The sequence below is a fragment of the Schistocerca gregaria genome, chromosome 8 (genome assembly GCF_023897955.1).
Source record: "Schistocerca gregaria isolate iqSchGreg1 chromosome 8, iqSchGreg1.2, whole genome shotgun sequence".
In the NCBI taxonomy this organism is placed as follows: domain Eukaryota; kingdom Metazoa; phylum Arthropoda; class Insecta; order Orthoptera; family Acrididae; genus Schistocerca; species Schistocerca gregaria.
The window spans coordinates 265,960,397-265,987,666 of record NC_064927.1 but is presented as its reverse complement, the minus strand read 5'-3'; the positions used below and the strand labels follow the sequence as shown (position 1 = coordinate 265,987,666).

The following is a 27,270-nucleotide window of genomic DNA, read 5'->3' as shown; positions in this document are numbered from 1 at the left end:
TGGTTTTGTTTTTTTGAGCAGTGACCATGTAGCTGCTCCTTTTGTATTGTAAGTATTGTTTGCCTTTGTAATGATGCTTTGATTTTGTTTTGTAAGTATAATAAATATGATGAAACTTTATACAAGATTAATTTAATTTAACTCTACAGTAGTTAATTTACAGTGTCCGTTAATGGATTCAGGAGACGACTGCAGCAGATCATGAGTAACTATGAGTAACCCTATTAGTACGAGTAGCTAAGTTGGGTTATTGGTGCTACGGAAGAGTGCTGGAGATCAGAGCATAAGTAATGAGAAGGTACTGGATGGAATTGGGAGACAAGAAATTTATGGCACAACTTGAATAAAAGAAGGGATCAGTTGATAGCACACGTTCTGAGAGATCAAGGGATCATCAGTTTAGTATTGGCGGGAAGTTTGGGAGTAAAAATGGTAGAGGAAGATCACGAGATGAATTCAGAAAGTAGATTCAGAAGGATGTAGGCTACAGTCGTTATCCGGAGATGATGAATCATGTAGCATGGAGAGCTGCATCAAACCAATCTTCGGGCTGTAGACTACAACAACAACGGCAACTAATTTTTGATAATCTGTGTTGCCATGTATTTTTTCCACAGTGTTCGCTAGCCCTATCGATCATGTGACAAGGTTGTACTCGTATAGTTGCTGGGTACAAGCAAGCTGCCACATAACAGCAACTAAATTCCTGTTACATACGAGGGCGTGATATACACTCCTGGAAATTGAAATAAGAACACCGTGAATTCATTGTCCCAGGAAGGGGAAACTTTATTGACACATTCCTGGGGTCAGATACATCACATGATCACACTGACAGAACCACAGGCACATAGACACAGGCAACAGAGCATGCACAATGTCGGCACTAGTACAGTGTATATCCACCTTTCGCAGCAATGCAGGCTGCTATTCTCCCATGGAGACGATCGTAGAGATGCTGGATGTAGTCCTGCGTAACGGCTTGCCATGCCATTTCCACCTGGCGCCTCAGTTGGACCAGCGTTCGTGCTGGACGTGCAGGCCGTGTGAGACGACGCTTCATCCAGTCCCAAACATGCTCAATGGGGGACAGATCCGGAGATTTTGCTGGCCAGGGTAGTTGACTTACACCTTCTAGAGCACGTTGGGTGGCACGGGATACATGCGGACGTGCATTGTCCTGTTGGAACAGCAAGATCCCTTGCCGGTCTAGGAATGGTAGAACGATGGGTTCGATGACGGTTTGGATGTACTGTGCACTATTCAGTGTCCCCTCGACGATCACCAGAGGTGTACGGCCAGTGTAGGAGATCGCTCCCCACACCATGATGCCGGGTGTTGACCCTGTGTGCCTCGGTCGTATGCAGTCCTGATTGTGGCGCTCTCCTGCACGGCGCCAAACACGCATACGACCATCATTGGCACCAAGGCAGAAGCGACTCTCATCGCTGAAGACGACACGTCTCCATTCGTCCCTCCATTCACGCCTGTCGCGACACCACTGGGGGCAGGCTGCACGATGTTGGCGCGTGAGCGGAAGACGGCCTAACGGTGTGCGGGACCGTAGCCCAGCTTCATGGAGACGGTTGCGAATGGTCCTCGCCGATACCCCAGGAGCAACAGTGTCCCTAATTTGCTGGGAAGTGGCGGTGCGGTCCCCTACGGCACTGCGTAGGATCCTACGGTCTTGGCGTGCATCCATGCGTCGCTGCGGTCCGGTCCCAGGTCGACGGGCACGTGCACCTTCCGCCGACCACTGGCGACAACATCGATGTACTGTGGAGACCTCACGCCCCACGTGTTGAGCAATTCGGCGGTACGTCCACCCGGCCTCCCGCATGCCCACTATACGCCCTCGCTCAAAGTCCATCAACTGCACATACGGTTCACGTCCACGCTGTCGCGGCATGCTACCAGTGTTAAAGACTGCGATGGAGCTCCGTATGCCACGGCAAACTGGCTGACACTGACGGCGGAGGTGCACAAATGCTGCGCATTCGACGGCCAACACCGCGGTTCCTGGTGTGTCCGCTGTGCCGTGCGTGTGGTCATTGCTTGTACAGCCCTCTCGCAGTGTCCGGAGCAAGTATGGTGGGTCTGACACACCGGTGTCAATGTGTTTTTTTTTCCATTTCCAGGAGTGTAAAAGAATACGTGAGCATTTTTATTAACATCATATATCATTATTCTTCGTGCCTACGTATTTATTTGTCAACGTAGCCATTCTGGCGAAGACTACATTTCTCCCAGCGAGAGACTAGGTTGTTGATACTGTCACTGGAGAACGTTTGATTTCGTTAATGGGGCCACGTCATCTCTTCTTGCACCGTTTCATCATTATCGAAGACAAGCCCGTGAAGGTGGTTTTAAGTATTGGAAGCAGCAGATAATCGAATGTGCCCAAGTCTGGACTGTGGTGCTGATCAATGCTAGTGATCCAAAGATGCCAAATTGTTTCAGATATCTCAGTGCTCGTGTGTGGTCTGAGATGATCTTGCTGAAGTAGAGGGTGGTCCATTGTGGGCCCGCCATCTTACATACTATGCTTCAGAGTCATCCAGCGGCAGAGAGGTGCAAATATAAAGGTGAGGTGTCAGGTCAGAGGGGTGTTCTGAACACAATTTCGACACAAAGCAGCTCAATAGGCTGTGGAGTGGAAGGGGTAGTCTAGCAATAGAACATTGACTAGACACTCATTTATTGAACACATAAGTCAGGTATTACTCAAAAGGAACAATCAGTACAAAATTACAAAATAATATTCTTTTCCTTTAAGTCCCTCAAACATTTAAACAGGCAAATAGCAATCATTTAACTGAAAGCCTTTTAAGAAACCAAGACTAGAAATTTTGGATGATAAGTTAAAATCATATTTAAATAGGCTCTGACCGAGCACATTTTTTAAAACGAAATACTTCCTTTCAGGAACCAGCGATCAAAATTAATTACATAATCCTCAACAACCATATTACATCCAAGACATTTAAGATTAAACAATAAGATATAACATCAGAGAGCTGCAGTCCCAAGTTTTAAGCAGCACGTTTCAGATGGACTGCACTGCAACAGTACAATACAAGTCCCTCAGAGAATCTCCCCACACAGGAAGTTATTGCCGCAATCGACAAAATATGAACATCATTCCATGTACAGACCTAAAACAAACTAAAAGCTCTCTTAAGTTTGGTACAGTTAATTCCCTTTCAACATAACATACATCACAAGTCTAGCCCTAGGACGGTACCGACACCTCGCAGTTTAGCACGCGAAAAACTACAGCGATGCCCTCATCACGTATCCTTACAAAATCGAAGAACAGAGAGCCGGCTCCCCAATAGCGGAACATTTAACCACGCGCAGCGTGCGGGTTTGCACGATGCTGATCTCGCCCTTAACCTCAACACCAGTTCAAATGCTAGTCAGCCTACAATCTTGAACCACCATACACATTCCTTCAGTTACTGCATAGAAAGCCAATGTGACAGGCAAACAGACCAGCATATGATAAAAGCTTAAGCAATTTCCTTACTACACAACCCTTATGAACAGTAGCTATATTTTTTTTAACGTGAGCACCCCCACAATCGAAAGATAAACAACGCCAATCATAAGGACAGTAGCACATAAGTAAGTACCAATAGTAATTTCTGCTTAGATTGGCTACAAATCAGTGTGTGATTTAACACACCAGAGTACAGTCTTTACAACATAACCATCAATACAATAGTAAATTACTCACACGTGTACTCCCCCACGATTTCGATTCGCAAAGCCATAGACAAACGTGGAGAACGTATCACTTAGACCATCATAATGGTGCTCCCTCAGTTACCTCAAATAACTGACTCCCTTAGTTGCACAGCAAAGAACCAGACCTAATGAAGCAACCACAGTATTCGCCTCTAAATTATCACAGTACAAGTGAGACTCAATCACAAATGTGATTTTACATCACCATATCCCGTATAGTCAATACAAGCGCCTGATTTTCACCCGTTTATAACGGCAGGCAACAACATCGTAAGGAAAAGCGCGTAGACACAAGCTCTTACCAATTCTCTTCTCCGAAAGCAGCCACCGCAACTCTCGGGAACCACTGGGACATCCAATGCAAAATCATTACTCCTTCACACAAATTACAGAACGCCCGCTTCCCGCTGCTTGCTACGGCGCCTTCCGTTCAGAGCCAACTTGTATATCTCGATGCGATAGGTCCGGTCCCACACTCGCTGCGTCAACCAGACAACCGTCTTCCACCACGTCCAGGAGCACCCCCCGGGACCTCGACTCGTTACTCCTCGCATAGGCCCCAGAGGGCGCTGCTTACCTCTCTGACCGTGGCAGGAAAGATAAACCACCAGAGTGGCACTATCGATATGAGCTGCTACGGCTCAAAAGGTCGGAGGATTAAGCGTGTAGAATGTTTATGAAGTCCATTTTATTAAAAGAGCTTGAAGGGCTTGCACATATAAAATTAGGAGGCATTAATTTTCAGCACGTTCTACTACACTGAAGCGCTGAAGAAGATGCTGTGATACGCCATGGATTAGCTTTCCAGAGGATTCACACAAGGTTGGCGCCGGTGGCGACGCCTACAACGTGCTGACATGAGGAAAGTTTCCAATCGATTTCCCATACACAAACATCAGTTGACCGGCGTTGCCTGGTGAAACGTTGTTGTTATGATGAGTTGTGTAAGAAGGAGAAATGCGTACCATCACGTTTCCGACTTTGGTAAAGGTCGGATTGTAGCCTATCGTGATTGCGGTTTATCGTATCGCCACGTTGCTGCTCGCGTTGGTCGAGATCCAATGACTGTTAGCAGAATATGGAATCGGTGGGTTCAGGAGGGTAATATGGAACGCCGTGCTGGATCCCAACGGCCTAGTGTCACTAGCAGTCGAGATGACAGGCATCTTCTCCTCATGGCTGGAACGGATCGTGCAGCCACGTCTCGGTCCCTGAGTCAACAGCTGGGGGCGTTTGCAAGACAACAACCATCTGCACGAACAGTTCGACGACGTTTGCACCAGCATGGACACCATGGTTGCGCTTACCCTTGACGCTGCATCACAGACAGGAGCGCCTGCGATGGTGTACTCGACGACGAACCTGGGTGCACGAATGGCAAAACGTCATTTTTTTCGGATGAATCCAGGTTCTGTTTACAGCATTATGATGATCTCATCCGTGTTTGGCGACATCGCGGTGAACGTGCGTGTATTCGTGATCGCCATATTGGCGTATGATCCGGATTGATGGTATGGGGTGCCATTGGCTACACGTCTCGGTCACCTCTTTTTCGCATTGACGGCACTTTGAACAGTGGACGTTACATTTCAGATGTGTTACGACCCTTGGCTCTACCCTTCATTCGATCCCTGCGAAACCCTGCGCTTCAGCAGGATAATGCACGACTGCATGTTGCAGGTCCTGTACAGGCCTTTCTGGATACAGAAAATGTTCGACTGCTGCCCTGGCCAGCACATTCTCCAGATCTCTCACCAACTGAAAACGTCTGGTCAATGGTGGCCGAGCAGCTGGCTCGTCACAATACGCCAGTCACTACTCTAGATGAACTGTGGTATCGTGTTGAAGCTGCATGGGCAACTGTACCTGTTCACGCCATCCAAGCTCTGTTTGACTCAATGTCCAGGGGTATCAAGGCCGTTATTACGGCCAGAGGTGGTTGTTCTGGGTACTGATTTCTCAGGATCTATGCACCAAAACTGCGTGAAAATGTAATCACATGTCAGTTCTAGTATAATATATTTGTCCAATGAATACCCGTTTATTATCTGCATTTCTTCTTGGTGTAGCAATTTTTATGGCCAGTGGTGTAATCCCGATCTTGCCCCTTCTGACTATCACTTGTTTGGTCCACTCTAACAGGCATTAAGGGGCCGTCGATTTTCCTCGGACGAAGCAGTCAAAGAAGCGGCGCATTCGTGGCTCGCAGCTCAACAGAGAACCTTCTTTTATAAGGGCATGAGGAAGCTTGTACAACGATGGACCAAGTGTGTTGAAACGCAAGGAGACTATGTCGAAAAATGATTTTCTTGTAAGTTTCCTATTTGATTACAATAAAATTTTATAACTACTTTGCAGATAATATTTGACTTACCCTCCTAGAATAAACTTCCCCTGACGGTTTTAACGTTATATGATTTTGTTTTTTTAATACTATCAAAGAGTGTCTACATTTTTCTGCACCATTCTGTATTATAAAAACGGTATATACGTTCCACATCTCTTCCTATCCACTTGAGCGATTTCAACTATACTCGGTACACATGTCACTTACGGTCTGGAAAGTATCACTTTGATAGCAAGAACCACCTACTTATCAAGTAGCGGTTGGGGTGAAAGAGAAGTGCAGCCCACGATCAGCTAACACTCATGCAGTATTTGAGAATGAGAACACTTCGCGACCTGCAACAATCTTTGCAAATAATTTCAAACCTGGACGAAATTTTTTCTCGTTGGCAGCCCCCACAAAATGATACAAGAAAAAAAAGTATATAGCTTAACGGATACTCACTGTTCACGTATACTGCATGAACCATTGCGTTTAAATTTATTACTTCGTTGCTACTGCGTTCGCAACACTTTTCGTAGACAATGTCCATATATGTCGCTGACTGTACCTACAAAAAATTGTCACTTGTACGACGCGAAGTTTAGGAGATATGGCGTCGGATTCCGAGACGCGTGAAAAACTGCCTTTTCGTGCCAGTTTCATTTATTACTTCTTTACTACTAACTCTGTTCACAAAACATTTCGCAGACAGTAGCCACATATACCACTGGATGTACCTGCAAAATTATATCATTGCACAGCTTATAGCTTAAGACATCGTTTTCCAACCCGTGGTTTGCAAACCCCAGAGGGGGGGGGGGGGGGGGAGGGCGCAAAATATTTCAGGGTCTTCTCCATAAGTCTTTTCCATAACGGCAGGTTTCGAGGTTAGGCCTATAATTGTTTCCTCAATTTCTGCGACATTGTCAAAAATAATAATGGAAATTGGAAATGATCGTATGACATTGTTGGCCGGGAGTCCCTATTCGGGGATGTTCGACAGCCGTATTGCCAGTCTTTTTAGTTGACGCCACTTCGACAACTTGCGGGTCACTGATGATGAAAATGATGATAAAGGACACACAACATCCAGTCCCCTGCCGGTAATGGAACCCGGGCCCCTGCGTGGTAAGTGCTAGCACTACCGCTACGCTACCGAGGCGGACGATAATACTAATAATTAGCCAGTGCATCAGCTGTACGTTGGAGAGGAAGTATCATATGATAACAATCATGCTGTGCATGTTTTAATTTAATATGGCGATGAAATGTTATATTTGACGACGCCTTTCGGCTACATTTTAACGTACCTCTTTCCATATTTTCCTTCTGTAGAAGACCTTTTATAAACGTCGAAATAATGGTTAAGGGGTCGGTTTGTAGCCAATTGATTGCTTACTATTTCTACAAGAAACTTATTATTATTTTAAAATTAAACTAATCCTATAATGCCCCTTGTTACATACTTGTAACATCGGGAATTTTTCACATTATTTCCACAATAAATTAATATTTTCTGCGAATGCTTGATTACAGTTATGTAAGAACGCAGTTATGTAAGAACGTTAGGAATGCATTTTATTTAGCTACGATGGAAATTTTGTCTGCCAGCTTCTCCATCTACATCTGCATGGATGCTCTGCAAATCACATTTAAGTGCCTGCCAGAGGGTTCATCGAAACACCTTCAAAATTCTCTATTATTCCAATCTCGTATAGTGCGTGGAAGGAACGAACACCTATATCTTTCCGTACGAGTTCTGGTTTCCCTTATTTATCATGGTGATCGTTTCTGCCTATGTAGGTCGGCGTCAACAAAATGTTTTCGCATTCGGAGGAGAAAGTTGGTGACTGGAATTTCGTGAGAAGATCCCTCCGCAACGAAAAACGCCTGTTTACGTTTGTGGCCGTCTTCCGCAGCAGCTGTTAACATCTGTTACTATAGATTATCTGCTCAAGACAGATAACCTAAGCAAAAACGCTTTTGTTTTAATGCTGTCCACCCCAAATTCTGCACTCTCCCCTATTTCGCGATAATACAAAACGTGCTGCCCTTCTTTGAATTTTTTCGATGTACTCGCCTATCCTATCTGGTAAGGATCCCACACCGCGCAGTAGTATTCTAAAAGAGGACGGACAAGTGTAGTGTAGGGTCTCTCCTTAGTAGATCTTCTATGTGTTCCAACAATTCCAACAACTAGAGTTGCGATATCTAGCTGGGACCTCGTCGAAACATTCTGAAATGGGGATGTAGAAATGAAGTAAAAATTTAATTAATATAATGTCCTTTTGTTTGGAACACAATTACGTGGAACGTGTTGCGGCAGGAGTATTTGGTACACCATGTTTTTCAGAACATTTCACCTTTCTGAGCAAGTTTGTCCCCTTTTGCGTATTTGTAAAACTCCAAGCAAGTCAGCTTCTAGTTAAACTGTCACTGTAACATTGATTCCACAGCAGTCCACTGGGCCGACATCAGCGAAAATACTCTTACCACAGTGGCGTTGTGTGCGGGTACAGAAAACGAATGACTCGCATAATTTTAGCAGTTGGCATTTGCGTTCAGGATTTTCGGTTTCCTTAAGAAAATAGCTCCACCTTTCTTCCAAGTCATACTTAGCTTCTAAAAAGCTCTTCAGATACATAATTCCTGAAAACAACTGTCGCCTGAAATCTTTACTCCATTTTTAGCCAAGTGTATAACAGCGTTTTCAATCATCATTCAATCTGGGGTTTCAAATAGCGTCATCCAATCAAAGACTTCATATTTATTAAAAACTCTCGAATAGCAGGTAAAATCGATGTTTGCACCATATGAAGAGACATCTCACCAGTTACAGTACTTGCAAAGAAGAATGGGCCAATCAAATCGCGCAATGACAGACTACAGCACTCATTAACACTCAGTAGATTATCATGCTGGTCCATGTGAACGTGAGGATCTTCAGGAGCCCAGTACACGAAGTTGTGGAGATTTACAGTACCGTTCAATTTGCAATGCAGGTAATTTCCAAGAACGCTTGCAAGCGATATATATCGAACGCGCGACTGTCGCGGCGGAATATATCGATTTTGTTTGCAGGGACGACACACAAACTGCGGCAAAGAATTTCGCTTCGAAAGACAGCATTGACACATGATACGGGGTAAATCTCGTACAGATGACCGAAGCAGCTAGTTTCCAGTAGTGTTAGTCTCAAGTGGCGTGATTTGAGTCCTAGATTGAATACCGTTGAAAGCTGTTTGGACTAGTGTCGGGAGTACTATCTGATACCGAATAACGACACTAGAAATTGCATGGATTGTTATGGGGAGAACTGCCCAAAATGTAGTTCATAAAGTAGCGATTGTGAGCTCCCGTTACAGTTGTATTGTTGCAAATGACAGAAAAGAACAAGTATAAGGAAAAACACATGGTTTGATAATTGTAAAGTAACAATACAGCAGAGCATCATCTTGGTTTCCTGCTAAACTAAAAATTGTATGCTGGAAAAAACATCGTCAAAACTGGACTGTTTGTGACCATTACGGTTTCTGTCGAGAAGTGTGTTACATTATTCTGACAAACGACAGGGGTCCAATAGATGGTGTGAAGAAGAGTGTGCAATACAACACGAAAGTGGGGGAAAGGACTACTTCGCAAGAACAGATTTGGTTGAAACTTCCTGGCGGATTAAAACTGTGTGCCCGACTGAGACTCGAACTCGGGACCTTAGGCAAAGGTCCTGAGTTCGAGTCTCGGTCGGGCACACAGTTTTAATCTGCCAGGAAGTTTCATATCAGCGCACACTCCGCTGCAGAGTGAAAATCTCATTACAGATTTGGTTATTCGGAGGCATAGAGAGAGACCCAAGAAAATGTTTCATTGTGAAAGTGTATTCCAGGGGCAAAGAAACTTTAATCGCTCTTATTAAGAACTTCATCCTGCCCAGGACCAAAATCATTACAGATGAATGGAAGTCGTATAATACTTTGAAGGGAGAGGGATTTCACCATGAGTTTGTAAACCATTCTGTCGAATTCTTGTCTTCTGATGATCTATTTGCGCACATACAGAACGTCGAGCGATTATGCAAATCCCTGAAATCATCCATCAAAAGGACGACTACGAAACCGAGATAAACTGTATATTTTTGAATACATCTACTTCCACAATTTGCGCTTACGAGGTATAAAACTTCCCTGTGAGATTTTGCCAATTTTCTCAAGAGATACTGCGAGAGTGTAGACCGGCTATGGAAAAAAGAACTTCTGTCAGCAGCATACAAATCTTGCGATGTTGTCCAGGACAAAGATATCAACGAAGAGCCAGGTAAGTGAATTACATTTCATGTCGTCATTGGACGGTTTTCATGTATTGTTTTAGTGGTTGCCAACTCTGTAACCGAAGTACACATCGTTCGCCTTTTGTCGTAGGAGTTACGATCGCTGTAAACAAAATCGATGTCTTGCTCCGCAACAGCCGCTCGTAGGATATATACGAGTATATAGCTTGCAAGCGTTCTAGGAAATAACCGAACTGCGCTTTGTCAGACCAGATAACCGTCTCTGCAAGCCGTTCATCCTCGCGAAGCATGCCTTTAAATCACTCGCAGTACTCCATCTTCCGATCCGGGCCATCCTTGTTCACAGCGTGCAGTGATCTTGGAATTTGCACTTTTCACTTCCTACCGTTCAGAATTAGTCGTACCCTTGATCGGCTTACCCCGCTTTCGCGTGCACCCTGCTTCACAGATTTCTCAGGTGACCTAGTGAAATGTTGCAACACAGCAGCGCTTGAAGATGGACCTGTTGATGGTTTCGGTCGGCCAGACCTTTAGTTATGGTGATCTAGAACAGTACCATCAGCTTCAAATTTATCCCAAATACGATAAATTATTATATATGTTGGCGGCCGAGTTCCATACACATTACGCCATTGTCGTTTCACCTCTATCATGTTTTTGTAGTTTTAGTATCTCTGTAATACGACTTTGCGTGTCTCAAACGACAATCTTACTTCATACATTGGTTCGCTATCATCTAATGGAAAACGCGCGCCAAGATCTATTGAAAAAACAGTGGACTACGCAACCGCACAAAACTGCATATGTCATTTTGTTCCGACGATATTAACTATCAAAGACCCCTCTATATTAGAGAAATTAAAATCCTTTCAAATGTCAAAAGGCAGTTAATGGCTCACCTTCTACCACAGCAGCTCTCTCTCTTCTAGCAGCTCACTCTCGTAAACAGTCGCTACCCACAATTTTTCCTCCCCTTGTCTACAGAGTTCTCTATTGAAATTCTAAATGCCCCATTATTTTATTATAATAATTATTAGTGTTGTTGTCGTCACCCCCCCCCCCCCCCCCCCCCGGTAGCTCAGTGGTCGCTGACACGATAGCTCAGTGTGCTCGGTCAGAGGGTTAGCTGACCTCTGCAATAAAAAAAAAAAAAAAACTGAGTGAATGGATCAACGACGAAGTTAAACGGACGTCTTAGGACGTCCGCCCCGAATAAGTAGAACAAACTTTAACGAACAAAATGAGATAAAAAAAGTGGTCAGCGCGTCGATTCCCGGCTGGGTCGAGATTTTCTCCGCTCAGGGGTTGGGTGTTGTGTTGTCCTAATTATTTCATTTCATCCCCATCGACCCGCAAGTCGTCGAAGTGGCATCAAATCGCAAGACTTGCACCCGGCGAACGGTCTACCCGACGGGAGGCCCTAGTCACACGACATTTACATTTCTTTTTCATTAGTGTTACTATAATTGGTATTGCCAGTTATTACTTTCTGTTAATAATGCAAATTATTATTGAGTTTATTATGTAATAACTAATCAATATCATTGTTACAGAGAGACAATTATTGAACTATAAGTCAAAAAACGTAAATTAGTTGTAAAATACGGCGTGAGTACACTTTATTCAACGTGTAAACGTCACTACAGATATTCGGATTTAAGTTATGCCATGTTAGATGCGCCTGCCATCACTTGGCAGTGATGTAGCGCAGACGAATAGCGAAAATTGCGTAATTCACTGAAGTGTCGGAACATCTCTAAACATTCATGGTGGTGTCTGATTGTTCTATATCGTGTCTCCCTACCACTTCCGCGCAACGACGCTCTGAGCGTGTTTTTTAGGGCATTAACTCGTTTGAACCTGGGACCTGCTGCTGGTAAGGAGACGCCAGACCACACATGACATGTAGAATTCAGAAGAGTTCAGTGAGACTAGCGATGATATAACCAAATAATAAATGATCTCAGCGTCAGCTCCACTGCACTCCCTGTAAAAGAATCTTAAGTCTAACAAAATATAGTGGAAAGGGTTCAAGGCTTTCCTATTTTTAGTTAGCTGGTAAAATAACGTCGAAAAAGCAGTTAAGTTTACCATTGGAAATTTATTCTAATCACAAAACATCGTTTATAAATTGCACTATTGATAAAAGGAAATGTTTTAATACAGGATGGTAAAAACCAACAGCGTTCAACAAAAATGTGAACGAATATTCCCTAAATGGGTTTCCAAGTTCTACAATCGATCGAAGGATGACCTATGCCATATCACATCTATAATCTAGGTTTAATTTAAGTTTCACAAAAGAGAAAACTATCAAAATGGTCTACAGTGACCCTCAATTATCTTTAATAACTTATCTAACTTGTCGTAAATTACAGTGGCTGATGTGGCTTCTCCATAACTATATAAAAGAAAAATCATCGCGTTTCAGATCTTTACTTCAAGTGGCAAATGTGAACACCATGAGTTTTATTTAACGATCAACACTAGTATTACGCAGAAAAGGGTTGTAACAGATGAGTCTTCTGCAGTTCTGAGTGAAGCCTTATGCGCTCAAAAATGCGGCATCGCGTGCGTTCATTACCTTGTCGGTGTTAAGGCAGCGTCAGGGCGGCAGCGGCCGGCGCCAGCAGCCATCCAGCTCGCCGTCCCGGAACTAACTCTCCTCTAACTTCTCCTTACTACAATTTACCGAAGTTAGTTTAAAAAAACTATCTGGCTATGTTTTCATCTGACCAATCAGGGTCTCAATGTTAACCTTAAGCTCCGCCTACAAAAATTCTGTCTATCCAATGAGAAACGTTATACTTTTCGTGGTGGGGCAATGTTTTTTAAAGTTTGCAACGTAACAGAGACGCTAAAAATTCTCACGCTAAAACCTGCAGCTAGTGTGGTCCTTTTAGCGTTATCGTAAGATCTATACTGCTCTTCTGGAGGGCTCTATCTTTTAACATGGCCTGGGGAGTGATCCTAATGTAACAGACACGCGAAAAAGTCTCACGCTAAAACTTGCGGGTGGTAGTGGCCCTTTTTTGTGTTATCGTAAGATCTATACTGCTTTTCTGGAGGGCTCTAGCTTTTAACATGGGCTGGGGGTGATCCTTGACATACCTGAGACGCGAAAAAGCCTCACGCTAAAACGTGCGGGTTGTATAGTCGTACAGCCCCTCCCTTATCTAGCTTAACACGGTTCTGCTCTCGTCTTCTGTCCTCGTTTCTCCCCTCGGAACTGCGTCTGCCTCACGGTGGGAAGGTACGACATGCATTTAGGCATTCTTGTGTTAGTCTGTGGTATTCCATTTGCTCACTCGTTACTCGTATTACTTTGGTTAATTTAATGTCACAATTTATTCGGAGCTATGTGACATACTACTGGATTTGCTTATCATGTCAGGGTTTTCATGGAAGGTGTTGGATTTGCCTGACACCTTACACGTCGATGCTGTCGATGGCCTCCTAAACGGCTGTTTTCAGCTCAGCAATGGTTTTGGGGTTATTGCTGTACCATCTTCTGTATAGTCCCATAAAAAGGAGTCGCAAGTGTTCAGATCGAGCTAATACGGTGACCAATCGAGGCCAAGCCAATGACCTCTGGGTACCAAAGAGCTGAATGCGGTCGCCAAAGTGCTCTTCCAGGACATCAAACACTCTCCTGCTTCGGTGGGGTCGAGCGCCATGTTGCATGAAACACATCTTGTCAAAATCAGGGTCACTTTGGACAACTAGGATTCCAAAACTTTCACGTATCGTTCCGTAGTCGCCGTGTCATCAAGGCATGTCGCACCGATTATTCCGTGGCTGGAGACTGCACACCACACAATCACTCGTTGAAGGTGAAGAGATTACTCGATCGCGAAATGCGGATTCTCAGGCCCCCAAATGCGCCAATTTTGCTTATTGACGAACCCATCTAAATGAAAGTGGAGTTTGTCGCCAAACCTAACCATACAGCGCATACTAATTCCCATCATGCCTCTCGGCCAACCATGATGTTTGAACGTCCTAAAGCAAACCGTTCAGAAGTTTTAACGATTTTATTTCGTGTAGTTCAGTAACGGTCACCCAGTAATTCTTCCATTATTTTATCAACTTTTTAGTGTTACTGTTATTAATATTATTGCCAATTATTATCTGTTTTAATAATACAGATTATTATTATTGTGATAGTTATGTAAATTTTTTGTAAGAATTGTTGCTGGTCAGAGGTAACAGAGGGGCATAAGGTCCTAACCTGGTCAGGTTAAATAAGCAATCCGTATCGTTATCCGTACTACTATGATAAATGCGAAGGTAGGTCTGTTTGTTGAGCTGTCACCGCTAGACCGCTGAGTCGATTTTGATGAAATTTGATACGAAGAGAGAGTGAACGCTGAGGAAGAAGGTAGGGTACTTTAGAAAGTGCATATTACAATATATTTATCGATCTGAAGAATATAACGTGAAATCTGGAAAAATACTCACTCTTTGAAAAAAGTTATTTACTGTTTGATTTTTGAACTTCATCATATTTATGAAAATGTTTTTATTTTTTGATATGTTCTACACAATACGATTCAACGCAATGAATACAAATGTAATCCTCATAAATCTTCTACGCGTTTAATTCATACTTTCATACTAATATCAGTCACAAGTCCGTCGTATTTTAGTTGCTGAGCGCCACCGGTTCCTTGTGACTTCTGAGATACGATATAAATTTCTGAAGTAGCTTGTGTCCATGTGGTTAGTATACTCTCTATCACAGGGTATTTTCCGTATCGCGCCTGGATGTGTGTGTTGTTTTCATCAATATTTTCTCATCTTCGACGCGCAAGTCACCGAAGTGGTGTCAGATAAAAAGACTTGCACCCAACTCCGTAATATCCTGACACGGGCCTCTCGATCAATAAAGCCGTAAGCACATTTCATTTCACTGATATGCGAGTGCAGCTTCAGGCAGCAGCTAGAATACTAGAATTCAGTGTTTATACAATCATAACGTGTTTAATCCATACTAGTCCATATTTCCATACCAGTATTATAAATGCGGAAGTAACTCGATCTGTTACGTTTCCACGACTAAACCGCTGAATCGATATCCAAGAAATTTGTTATGAGATACCTTGAACCCTGAGAAACAACATAGGCTACGTTACAAAGTGTGGAGTACGAGATACATACTGATTTGAAGAATATTACACGAATTAAAAAAAAATATTTACTTTTTGAAAAAGCTTTTTAGTCTTTCACTATTGAACTTTACCATTTTTGTGAAAGTGCTTTCATTGGTTGATATGTTCTATGTAACATGATTCAACGTAATCAATACAATGCTTATTCAAATCTCAACGTGTTTAATCCATACTTCCATACTAACAACAATGTTATTAAATGCGGGCGTAACTCTCTTTGTTGCGTTTTCATGACTTTGTCACTAAACCGCTTGCGATGAAATTTGGTATGCAAGTAACTTGAACCCTAGGGAGGATCACAGGTTATTTTAGACAGCTGTATCTTTTCGAGTATTGCCGCAGTCTACCATAAGATTCGCGACACTGTTTTTTGTTGTTGTTGTTGTTGTTGTCTTCAGTCCTGAGACTGGTTTGATGCAGCTCTCCATGCTACTCTATCCTGTGCAAGCTGCTTCATCTCCCAGTACCTACTGCAACCTACATCCTTCTGAATCTGCTTAGTGTATTCATCTCTTGGTCTCCCTCTACGATTTTTACCCTCCACGCTGCCCTCCAATACTAAATTGGTGATCCCTTGATGCCTCAAAACATGTCCTAGCAACCGATCCCTTCTTCTAGTCATGTTGTGCCACAAACTTCTCTTCTCCCCAATCCTATTCAATACCTCCTCATTAGTTACGTGATCTATCCACCTTATCTTCAGCATTCTTCTGTAGCACCACATTTCGAAAGCTTCTATTCTCTTCTTGTCCAAACTAGTTATCGTCCATGTTTCACTTTCATACATGGCTACACTCCAAACAAATACTTTCAGAAACAACTTCCTGATACATAAATCTATATTCGATGTTAACAAATTTCTCTTCTTCAGAAACGCTTTCCTGGCCATTGCCAGTCTACATTTTATATCCTCTCTACTTCCACCATCATCAGTTATTTTACTTCCTAAATAGCAAACCTCATTTACTACTTTAAGTGTCTCATTTCCTAATCTAATTCCCTCAGCATCACCCGATTTAATTTGACTACATTCCATTATCCTCGTTTTGCTTTTGTAGATGTTCATCTTATATCCTCCTCTCAAGACACTGTCCATTCCGTTCAACTGCTCTTCCAAGTCCTTTGCCGTCTCTGACAGAATTACAATGTCATCGGCGAACCTCAAAGTTTTTACTTCTTCTCCCTGAATTTTAATACCTACTCCAAATTTTTCTTTTGTTTCCTTTACTGCTTGCTCAATATACAGATTGAATAACATCGGGGAGAGGCTACAACCCTGTCTCACTCCCTTCCCAACCACTGCTTCCCTTTCATGCCCCTCGACTCTAATAACTGCCATCTGGTTTCTGTACAAATTGTAAATAGCCTTTCGCTCCCTGTATTTTTCCCCTGCCACTTTCAGAATTTGAAAGAGAGTATTCCAGTCAACATTGTCAAAAGCTTTCTCTAAGTCTACAAATGCTAGAAACGTAGGTTTGCCTTTTCTTAATCTTTCTTGTAAGATAAGTCGTAAGGTCAATATTGCCTCACGTGTTCCAACATTTCTACGGAATCCAAACTGATCCTCCCCGAGGTCCGCATCTACCAGTTTTTCCATTCGTCTGTAAAGAATTAGCATTAGTATTTTGCAGCTGTGACTTATTAAACTGATAGTTCGGTAATTTTCACATCTGTCAGCACCTGCTTTCTTTGGGATTGGGATTATTATATTCTTCTTGAAGTCTGAGGGTATTTCGCCTGTCTCATACATCTTGCTTACCAGCTGGTAGAGTTTTGTCAGGACTGGCTCTCCCAAGGCCATCAGTAGTTCTAATGGAATGTTGTCTACTCCGGGCGCCTTGTTTCGACTCAGGTCTTTCAGTGCTGTGTCAAACTCTTCACGCAGTATCTTATCTCCCATTTCGTCTTCATTTACATCCTCTTCCATTTCCATAATATTGTCCTCAAGTACATCGCCCTTGTATAAACCTTCTATATACTCCTTCCACCTTTCTGCCTTCCCTTCTTTGCTTAGATCTGGGTTGCCATCTGAGCTCTTGATATTCATACACATGGTTCCCTTCTCTCCAAAGTTCTCTTTAATTTTCCTGTAGGCAGTATCTATCTTACCCCTAGTGAGATAAGCTTCTACATCCTTACATTTGTCCTCTAGCCATCTCTGCTGAGCCATTTTGCACTTCCTGTCGATCTCATTTTTGAGACGTTTGTATTCCTTTTTGCCTGCTCCATTTACTGCATTTTTATATTTTCTCCTCTCATCAATTAAATTCAATATTTCTTCTGTTACCCAAGGATTTCTAGCAGCCCTCGTCTTTTTACCTACTTTATCCTCTGCTGCCTACACTACTTCATCCCTCAGAGCTATCCATTCTTCTTCTAGTGTGTTTCTTTCCCCCATTCCTGTCAATTGTTCCCTTATTCTCTCCTTGAAACTCTGTACAACCTCTGGTTCTTTCAGCTTATCCAGATCCCATGTCTTTAAATTCCCACCTTTTTGCAGTTTCTTCAGTTTTAATCTACAGGTCATAACCAATAGATTGTGGTCAGAGTCCACATCTGCCCCTGGAAATGTCCTACAATTTAAAACCTGATTCCTAAATCTCTGCCTTACCATTATATAATCTATCTGATACCTTTTAGTATCTCCAGGATTCTTCCATGTATACAACCTTCTTTTATGATTCTTGAACCAAGTGTTAGCTATGATTAAGTTATGCTCTGTGCAAAATTCTACCAGACGGTTTCCTCTTTCATTTCTTAGCCCCAATCCATAGTCACCTACTATGTTTCCTTCTCTCCCTTTTCCTACTGACGAATTCCAGTCACCCATGACTATTAAATTTTCGTCTCCCTTCACTACCTGAATAATTTCTTTTATCTCATTATAGATTTCATCAATTTTTTCATCATCTGCAGAGCTAGTTGGCATATAAACTTGTACTTCTGTTTTTTGTTACACCCTGCAATTGCAGCGCGCCGAGCGGCCAGAAAGTTACACCATTGCATTCTGCAAGATCTTGTGAAAGAGAAAGCGAATAGTAATTGTTTGTATTAGTGTGTAGAATGTTTTACGAATGGGAGCGCGTATAGCACAGTATGCTGCAGTGACAAGAAGAAGACACCACATTTGTCGTTTTTTAGGGAAACGAACCGAGGTGGTGCGAACAGCTAGTTTACAGAACAGTTTATTTACGACTTTTTCATGACCTACAGATATTTACTGGAGAATTCCGTGTTTTTTAAGAACAAAAAAGTATTGCTGATTAATAGCAGACGACTTAATCTTTTGCAGAAAGGCGCAGTTCGTCTACTCAGAAACGTGAAGTGTTTTTCACTACATTTCCAGTCAAATCAGTGAACGTGGAACATAGGAAACGTGCATGGATTGCAATATCATGTTTTAACTTAGCACCTTAGCTACCACATCTGTAGTTGAAGAAAAAACCATATATACGTGATGATAAAAGAACAAAAGCAATAAAACTGTTTCCCAATAAAAAGAGACCAATTCCACAATGTTGCTGCATTCGACAACAATCAGAAATAATCTTGAAAACATTCGCTTTTGAATCAAAAGTAATTACTTTTACAAATATATTTGTGGATCAGAAAATCAAGTGAAGTGTAAGACTATGTGAAACATTAGGCTCGCTACAGACTTGTTACGTGCGAAGGAAAATGCCTGTCATAATAAGAACAGCCAACAGAAGAAATACATTCTTCTCATGCATGAAAAATGTTCTTCTCATGCATGAAAAATGTGTTTATATTCTCTTGTTTTCAGCGGAGTACGCTGTAATTATAAACGGATTGGAATGTATTTCTTCATCATTAAGTTGTAGCTTATGCCACTGAATTAGGGAGATTCGGCTGCTTTTGAATGTATTTGATGATCATTCGCGTCTGTTGATATTTACTACTGTTTGAAACGCGAAAGTGTAACGACTATGTCCCTCATCAACTAGAAAAACAATTTAGAAAACTCATTTTACCACTACTTTTTCGCCGCTTGGGGCGCTAGTGTCGCAGCAACTATAAGACGTAACAATTTTCACAGCAGTGAGTGTCCCGATTGTGTTCGTTAGACTGTGGCAATATTAACATTTTTAAATATGAGTGTCCAGATTGTATATGTTAGACGGTGGTAAGAAGCACATTTTTAAATATGGTGTACATGAGTGGGATGCAGCCGACGCTGGAGCAATAGTGGCGACTCTTGGAGTTATAGATTATTCTGTGCAGATCCAATGTTTACGATATTGAGTTGCTGCTCCACCTGGCATAGCTGGAGAGTTTTTCTGGCGATACAAGAATAATATCCGAGGTAAGCCCGAGAACCATAGTTAAAACTATAACGATAAGCCTCGCTAACGTGTGATTTTGTGCATACGGCGTTCTACTGGAGCTCGAGCTTCGAAAGTTATTCGAATCAAATTAACCTCAGAGCAGTCTCAGATTCAGCATAACTTGTATGCAGAACGGTCCTAAGTGCTACATAAATAGTAGAACAGTCATACGCCCGTAGCATTTTAGGCGCTGGGTATTTGTAGGAAGCCTAATGCGTGTGTTATAGCTTCCGATACGCTTGAAGATTCACGACGGTGTCTCTTAGAGGCAGTACCTTTACATATGGAACGTGAGAGGCCTTTGGTGAGGCTGCGATTGATTAATATTTATTAATTGATTGTGTTAATCATAAGTAAGTCGGTAATTTCCAAAAATGATTGATTATCGAAGGCGTGGGCTCCTAACGATATATATCGAACGTGCGACTCGATGTCGACCATAGATTCTGGTGGCGCGAATTATAGTAAACGTGTAGTGCGTTGCCAGGGGGACATATTTGACCGTTTCCGGTGTGAATGGCAATAAGCGAAAGTGTTGCAGTTTCGAGTGTCGAGAGAGTCACATGACGAAATTTAATTCCCCGCTTGGAAAATTATATCTCTTCTGATATCTAAATTTTTGTAACTTGACGTTGCCTGAAAAAATTGACTCTACTGCTGTCTCTAACATAGTGAGAGTGTACCCAGGTTATGGGAAAGTGAATTGCTGCTGGCGGCTTACACAACACGAACAATAGTGCACGAATAAGACGAGGCTGACGACTAAAGTAAGTAAAGCTACTACGCGTACTTTCATTTGTTATTAACTATAAACTTAATAAACGTTCGTCTTTTGAAGTTGCTCTAGTCAATATCCGTAACTCGCGCCACCAGAGTCGTGTAGTCGACATCGAGCCGCACGTTCGATGTATATCGTTAGGAACCCACGCGTTCGATAGCCACCATAATGCATTAAAATGGAAGAATGAAACGGTTTGTACGCGTTGCTCCTCTCATATAGCACTAGGTGAGCCAGAGGAATCCGTAAGAACTCTGCTTCTGTACGAATATAAAGAGTGGAGGCATCTTGTAAATATAATTAGAAAACATAGTGCATGCTTTCAGATTCGACATACACCAAAATAACAGAAGCATATTATTTGTGTACCTACGTACTGGTACTGCATAACATTTTATTGTACATACGTCTCTAACCACTATAAGCACAGACATTTATAAATTACTAGCATGCTTACACACCATCACTCATTACAATAAAATCAGTGATATGCGAGCGCAGGCATGGGTAGGAGTTAGTAAGCAAATAATAAAAGACTGGAACCAATCAGATTAAATAGACAGGTTGTGCAACTCTGCGAAACCCGCAGAAAAGCTACTGCTGAAGCAATAAAAAGGATCGCTGCAGTAAAAGAGAACCTGTAGGAAGCAGCAACGATTCAGTTTGATGTGTACCAGACAGTAAGATTTAAGGCAGTTAATTCACAACTGGACAGCTGGCCTCGTAGGAAACCCCAAGAAGACCGGTACAACTTGATATGGCGAACGGGAAAAAAGCCCATTCTGTGAGAATGAAAGTGATACTTGCACAAGGAAAAGCTAAGACAACCGCCTGAAAATGCCCCTTTTACACTGCGTGGCCCAGATGGCCAGGATTATAGTAATAACAAATAATTAGTAAAAATGGCATAGTAAACTTACGACGGTCTTTTTACGATTTCACGAACACGAAAATGCTTAGGTTTTAACTTGTAAATAATTTTGTGTATAAACTGTCACACAAGACCATAGTTAACGTTTTCTATTTTCTGTACCGAACGTTTAAAACTCTTGTCTTCTTGCTCTGAGCACATTCCTGACCTGTACTCCTGGACTCTTATCCCGAAGTATTTCTGCTGTTGGCAGTTATTGGCGGGCTTCCCAAGTTCTGTGTTCTGTGTCATGTCTCACAGCAGGAATCTGCTGACACACTTTATCTTTGGAGCGTCCTAAGAACAATGATGACAGAGAATCAGTCCCGATTCGCAACTCGCTATACATCGATCAGTAAAAGTTTTGTCTGAATTATACCTGGCCAACAAAGGTAATTGAGACAGAGATAATATGACAAAAACAGACAAGCGAGTCCTTTCTTAACCAGATTTAAGCAAAACAGTATGTTCTAATTATTCAAAAGAATAATTTTTAATATTGAAATTGCAAGAACAATGTTTGCTTATTTTAGTAATAATAAGATAAAAAGATTTTTTAATCACGAAAAGTTAGCAAAATATGTGAAACACTTGTAACGTCCTACAAAATTCATGTTTCTTTCCATAAGTAGTATTTAGCTCGACAGTGTCAAGAAGATTTTTTTGGTCACCGCGCAACACACTAAAGACTTACTGCACACAAAAATTAAGTTTTAACAGCTCTTTCACTAATTTGATATCACATTGCCATTTGAAAACCTGAAGTTGATTTAACTTCCTTCAATTCCAATCATATTAAAGGGATTGCCGATTTTCTTTTTTTTCTTTATTTTTTTTTTGAACAGAAGATTTGTTTAAATCATGTCTCCCTCAGTAATGCTCAGACGCACCGTTAACAAGGAAAGGGACTGATAAGGTAGATCTGGAAGGCATAATAGAAACACTGAAAACAAAAATAGATCGTCTGCTGACATGGCAACTAGGTGAAGTAATCATTAGAACAAAATGAATCACACGGAAAATGCATAGCAAGGAATTGATGAGAGGCGTAGTTCTTGGCGGCACTTCAAACAATATGTAAATGACAGTCTCAATCAGATTGCTCTTGTAGAGCCAAGTGAATGGTGGATCTCTGCTACCGAGTCGTAAACAGTCCTACAAGAGCACCTTTCTCCTGTCTATTACACCAGGCTACTCGCTACATTGAAAGTACGTGATCGGCCTCTGTGAAGGATAAGCTGAAGCAGTGCGTAGCACGTCGCTGTCGGCGTCTGTAAACTATCTAACGAGAGAGCTGCTCTGCAAAGTAAACGTCGATGAAAGAAGCCGTGATGCAAGCGAGAGTTAGAACAGGTCTAATGGTGACCCTGCATGACACAGCATAGCGAAAACCTGGAGGCTACCCTCGCGATGCACAATGTTATGGAGAAAGTAATATATTCGGGATAATCCTAAGACTCTACATAGGGCCCTGTGTTATTCTCCATTTTATAAACGATGCACCATACAACTTGCGAACTGCAGAGACAAGACCTGTCTCTGCAATAGAGGACATAGTGAAGGAGATTTGCAAAAAAAGAGCTTTTGTGATACTAGAGGAATAAAAAGGTATTTTAAAAACCATTATGTGGTTGCAAATTACAGGAAGCATTATAAATAAGCTTTAGAGAAACAAGAACAAATCAATATAATGTTGCAGTCAGGAGGCTGAAGTTATGACAAAAAGTCTTAAACAAAATTTATATGAGTCTGCTTAAAGATGTATAAATAAATAGAAAGTATTCAGCTGCACAGTTTTTTTTCCATTATAACTAGTTTTGATCTCCGTGGCTCATCTTTAGCTCTGCAGGATGTTACAGTATAAATATACGGGTTTTAAGAATTTGTAGCCTTTATTACATTCGACTTGCAATTATAAGCAAATGCATGAAATGGAAGAGCAACTCAAACAGTTTCTCTTACAAGTGTTCTATCTGAGCACTATTCACCACACATCAAGTTCTTCCCAAAACTTGATCAGTGTATCTGGAGTAATTGCTGTAACAATGCTGTTTCTAAAGCTGCGTAGATCAGATTGCAGCAGAGGCACAACTACATGATCCTTGATAAAGAGCCTTCAAAGGTAAAAATCGCATGGCATCAGATCGTGTGTGAAAGTGGAGGTCTTGCAAAACAAGCATCGTCACCCGACCCCTTGCGGCCAATCCAGTGTACAACGTCCTTTATTTTACCGATTCGTCTTGATCACACAAACTATTACTCTTCACTATTACAGGTGTCGGGTACTCTCATCTTCAGATCTGTTACAAACAAAAACAGGGAGTAACCAGCCAAGTTCTGTTTGCTGACGCTAAATCTATATAAAGCCTGTAAGAAAGATAAAACGTGTTTAATGTAAAACAGCCATATATATCACCCAGACATATCATAAAATATTATGATGTAATATCAACGTCAACCTAAACATGTAAGTACATACTAAGTGCTGGTGACGATCAGAATACGTCTGGTATTTACACAAATAAACTGAGGCCAGCAGAGGACACTATAGCTAGGATACATGATTAACCAGTATCGCAAATGTAATGGTTACAATGCAGAATGCGTAGCCGTTATCTGAGAATGGAACATGTACAGACATACTATACTGGGAATTAGATCCACACTGTTAAAGAAATGTGTGAAGTCCAAAGGGGCCATCGGTCCCTAGTCTTATACACTACTGACACTAACTTATGCTGAGAACAACGCTGCTGCTACGGTCGCAGGTTCGAATCCTGGCTCGGGCATGGATGTGTGTGATGTTCTTAGGTTAGTAGGTTTCTGTAGTTCTAAGTCTAGGGAACTGATGAGCCCAGATGTTAAGTCCCATAGTGCCTAGAGCCATTTGTACCATTTTAAGAAAAACGCACACACCCATGACCGAGGTGTATTCCTTTTCGCCTGCTTTATTTACAGCATTTTTGTGTTTTCTCCTTTAATAGATTAAATTCAATATCTCTTTCGTTACCCAAGGATTTCTACTAGCCCTCGTCTTATTACATGCTTGATCCTCTGCTGCCTTCCTCACTACTTCATCTCTCAAAGCTACCCAGTCTTCTTCTACTGTATTTCTTTCCCCTGTTCTCGTCATTCGTTCCATAATGCTATCTCTGAAACTTTCTATCACCTCTGGTTCTTTCAGTTTATCCAGGCCCCATCCCCTTAAAATCCCACCTTTTTGCAGTTTCTTCAGTTTAAGTATACAGTTCATAACCAATAAATTGTGGTCATGGTCCACATCTGCCCCTGGAAATGTCTTACAATTTAAAACCTGGTTCCTAAATCTCCGTCTTACCATTATGTAATCTATCTGAAACCTTCCGGTGTCTCCAGGTCTCTTTTATGTATACAACCTTCTTTCACGAGTCTTAAACCAATTGTTAGCTATGATCAAGTTACGCTCTGTGCAATATTCTACCAGGCGGCTTTCTCTTTCATTCCTTACCCCGATCCCATCTTTACCTACAAATTTTCCTTCTCTTCCTTTCGCTACTGTCGAATTCCAATCCCCCATGACTATTAAATTTTCGGCCCCCTTCACTATCTGAATAATTTCTTTTATCGCATCATACATTTCTTCAATCTCTTCATCATCCGGGCAGCTAGTTGGCATATTAACTTGTACTGCTGTTTCGTGTATATCTTGGCTACAATAATGCATTAACTATGTTGTTCGCAGTAGCTTATCCACGCTCCTATTTTTTTATTCATTATTAAACCTTCTCCTGCGATACCCCTATTTGATTTTGTATGTATAACCCTGCATTAACCCGACCAGAAGTCTTGTTCTTTGTGCCACCGAACTTCACTAATCCCACTGTACCTAACTTTAACCTATCGGTTTCCCTTTTTAAGTTTTCTAACCCACCTGCCCGATTAAGGGATCTGACATTCCATTCTCCGATCTGTAGAACGGCAGTTTTCTTTCTCCTGATAACGATGTCCTCCTGAGTAGTGCCCGCCCGGAGATCCGAATCTCCAGAATATTTTACCCAAGCGGACACCGTCATCATTTAAACACACCGTAAAGCTGTATGCCTTCGGGAAAAATTACGGTTGTAGTTTCCCGTTATTTTCAGCCGTTCGCAGTACCAGCACAACACGGCCATTTTGGATAAGGCCAGATTAGTCAATCATCAGACTGTTCCCTTTGCAACTACTGAAAAGGCTGCTGTCCCTCTTCAGTAACCACACGTTTGACTGGCCTCTAAACTGATATCCCTCCGTTGTGGTTGCAGCTACGGTACGGCCATCCGTATTGCTGAGGCACGCAAGCCTCACTACCAACGGCAAGGTCCACGGTTCATGGGGGTTCTCGGAAGATATCTTGGTAAATACGGACTTGTAAGAGCAACTATCAGGCTTGTTCTGTACGTTAGGTTGTGGGCTTAGTTCCTGGAAGTTACACGTTCCAGGAAGTGCTACAGTATTGAGCTATGCCAGAGTCCTACGTTTCGTTTGAGCGTTGTAATAAGTGCAGTTATTGTACTTGGATTTTTTATTTTCCTGACTGTGTCGGACACTGCTATTGGCACAGTTGTTAATGTACTTTCCCACTTATCAAAATATAGCCTCCCCTAAAATGGAGGTCAGTCAGGTTATATCGATGCAAATTGGTCATTGTGGCAGACGTGTCGACATACAAAGCAGTGGCACAGTCGACAAATGCACAATGCTGCCCATCGTAACTGACGGCAAGAGCGCTGCCAGACGATAGTTTATTCATAATTACTAATCCAGTACGACTGCGTTCCTACCATCCACTACGATGGATAGTCAAGATGATCCCATAATCTCACATCTTATCAGTTCACCTAATTTTCAACTTCTGTAGCACCAATTTTTTTCTTCTTTTTCGGTTTTCTCACAGTCCCCGACTCATATACTCAAAACATACATTATCATAAATTTATTCTTCGCATTAAAGTTGATGTTTGATACTAGTAGACTTCTTTTGGACACAAATGTCCTGTTTGCCTGTGCCAGTTCGGTTTTTATGTCACGCTTTCTTCATCTGTTATATGTTATTTTGCTTTCGAGGTTGCAGAATTCCTTCACTTCATCTACTTCACCTTCACCAATTTTGATATTAAGTTTGTCGGAAATCTCTTTTCTACTAATCCTTATTACGCGCTCATTATACTATTCATCCCATTTACCATGCGTTGTAATTCTTCTTCATCTGCAATGAGGATAGCAATGCCTCCAGCGAATCTCATCATTAATGTCCTTTTGCAGTATCTTAATCTCAAGTCCTGAACCCTACTTTTATTTGCGTCATTGAACAGTAGGAGCCGAAGATTGTAACAGTGCTTTACACTTCTTTTAATCCGAGCTCTTCTTTCATGGTCTTCCATTCTTGTTATTCTCTCTTGGCATTTGTACATATTCTATACGCCAAGCACCCGTATTTCCCTAACGTTTACAACTATATTTCTGAGAATTTTGAACATCTTACACCATTTTACATTGTCAACCCTTCTTCTAGTCGAATATTCTATGAAGGTATCATGGTTTTCCTTAATTCTTGCTTTCATGACTAAGCGCAACGCCAGAACTGTCTGTTGTTTGCATTTTTTTAAGCCAAAATTCTCAGTGAGCGGAATATGTCCTTCCAACGACCATTTCTCTTTCAATTTATTCAGACTTTTAATGCAGC

General features: G+C 41.9%; 1 protein-coding gene and 1 long non-coding RNA gene across 2 annotated transcripts in view; one reads left to right on the top strand and one right to left on the bottom strand.

Moving 5' to 3' along the window:
- The window catches only part of LOC126284372 (calcium uptake protein 1 homolog, mitochondrial), a 613,419-nt gene that overhangs the window by 554,152 nt on the left and 31,997 nt on the right, over positions 1–27,270 (bottom strand). The gene's annotated exons all lie outside the window — the stretch shown is intronic.
- LOC126284378 (uncharacterized) overlaps positions 19,767–27,270 on the top strand; it is a 248,437-nt gene continuing 240,933 nt past the window's right edge. Inside the window, exon 1 of the long non-coding RNA XR_007551474.1 lies at positions 19,767–19,859. This is a non-coding gene — a long non-coding RNA (uncharacterized LOC126284378). The remainder of the gene's footprint in view (positions 19,860–27,270) is intronic.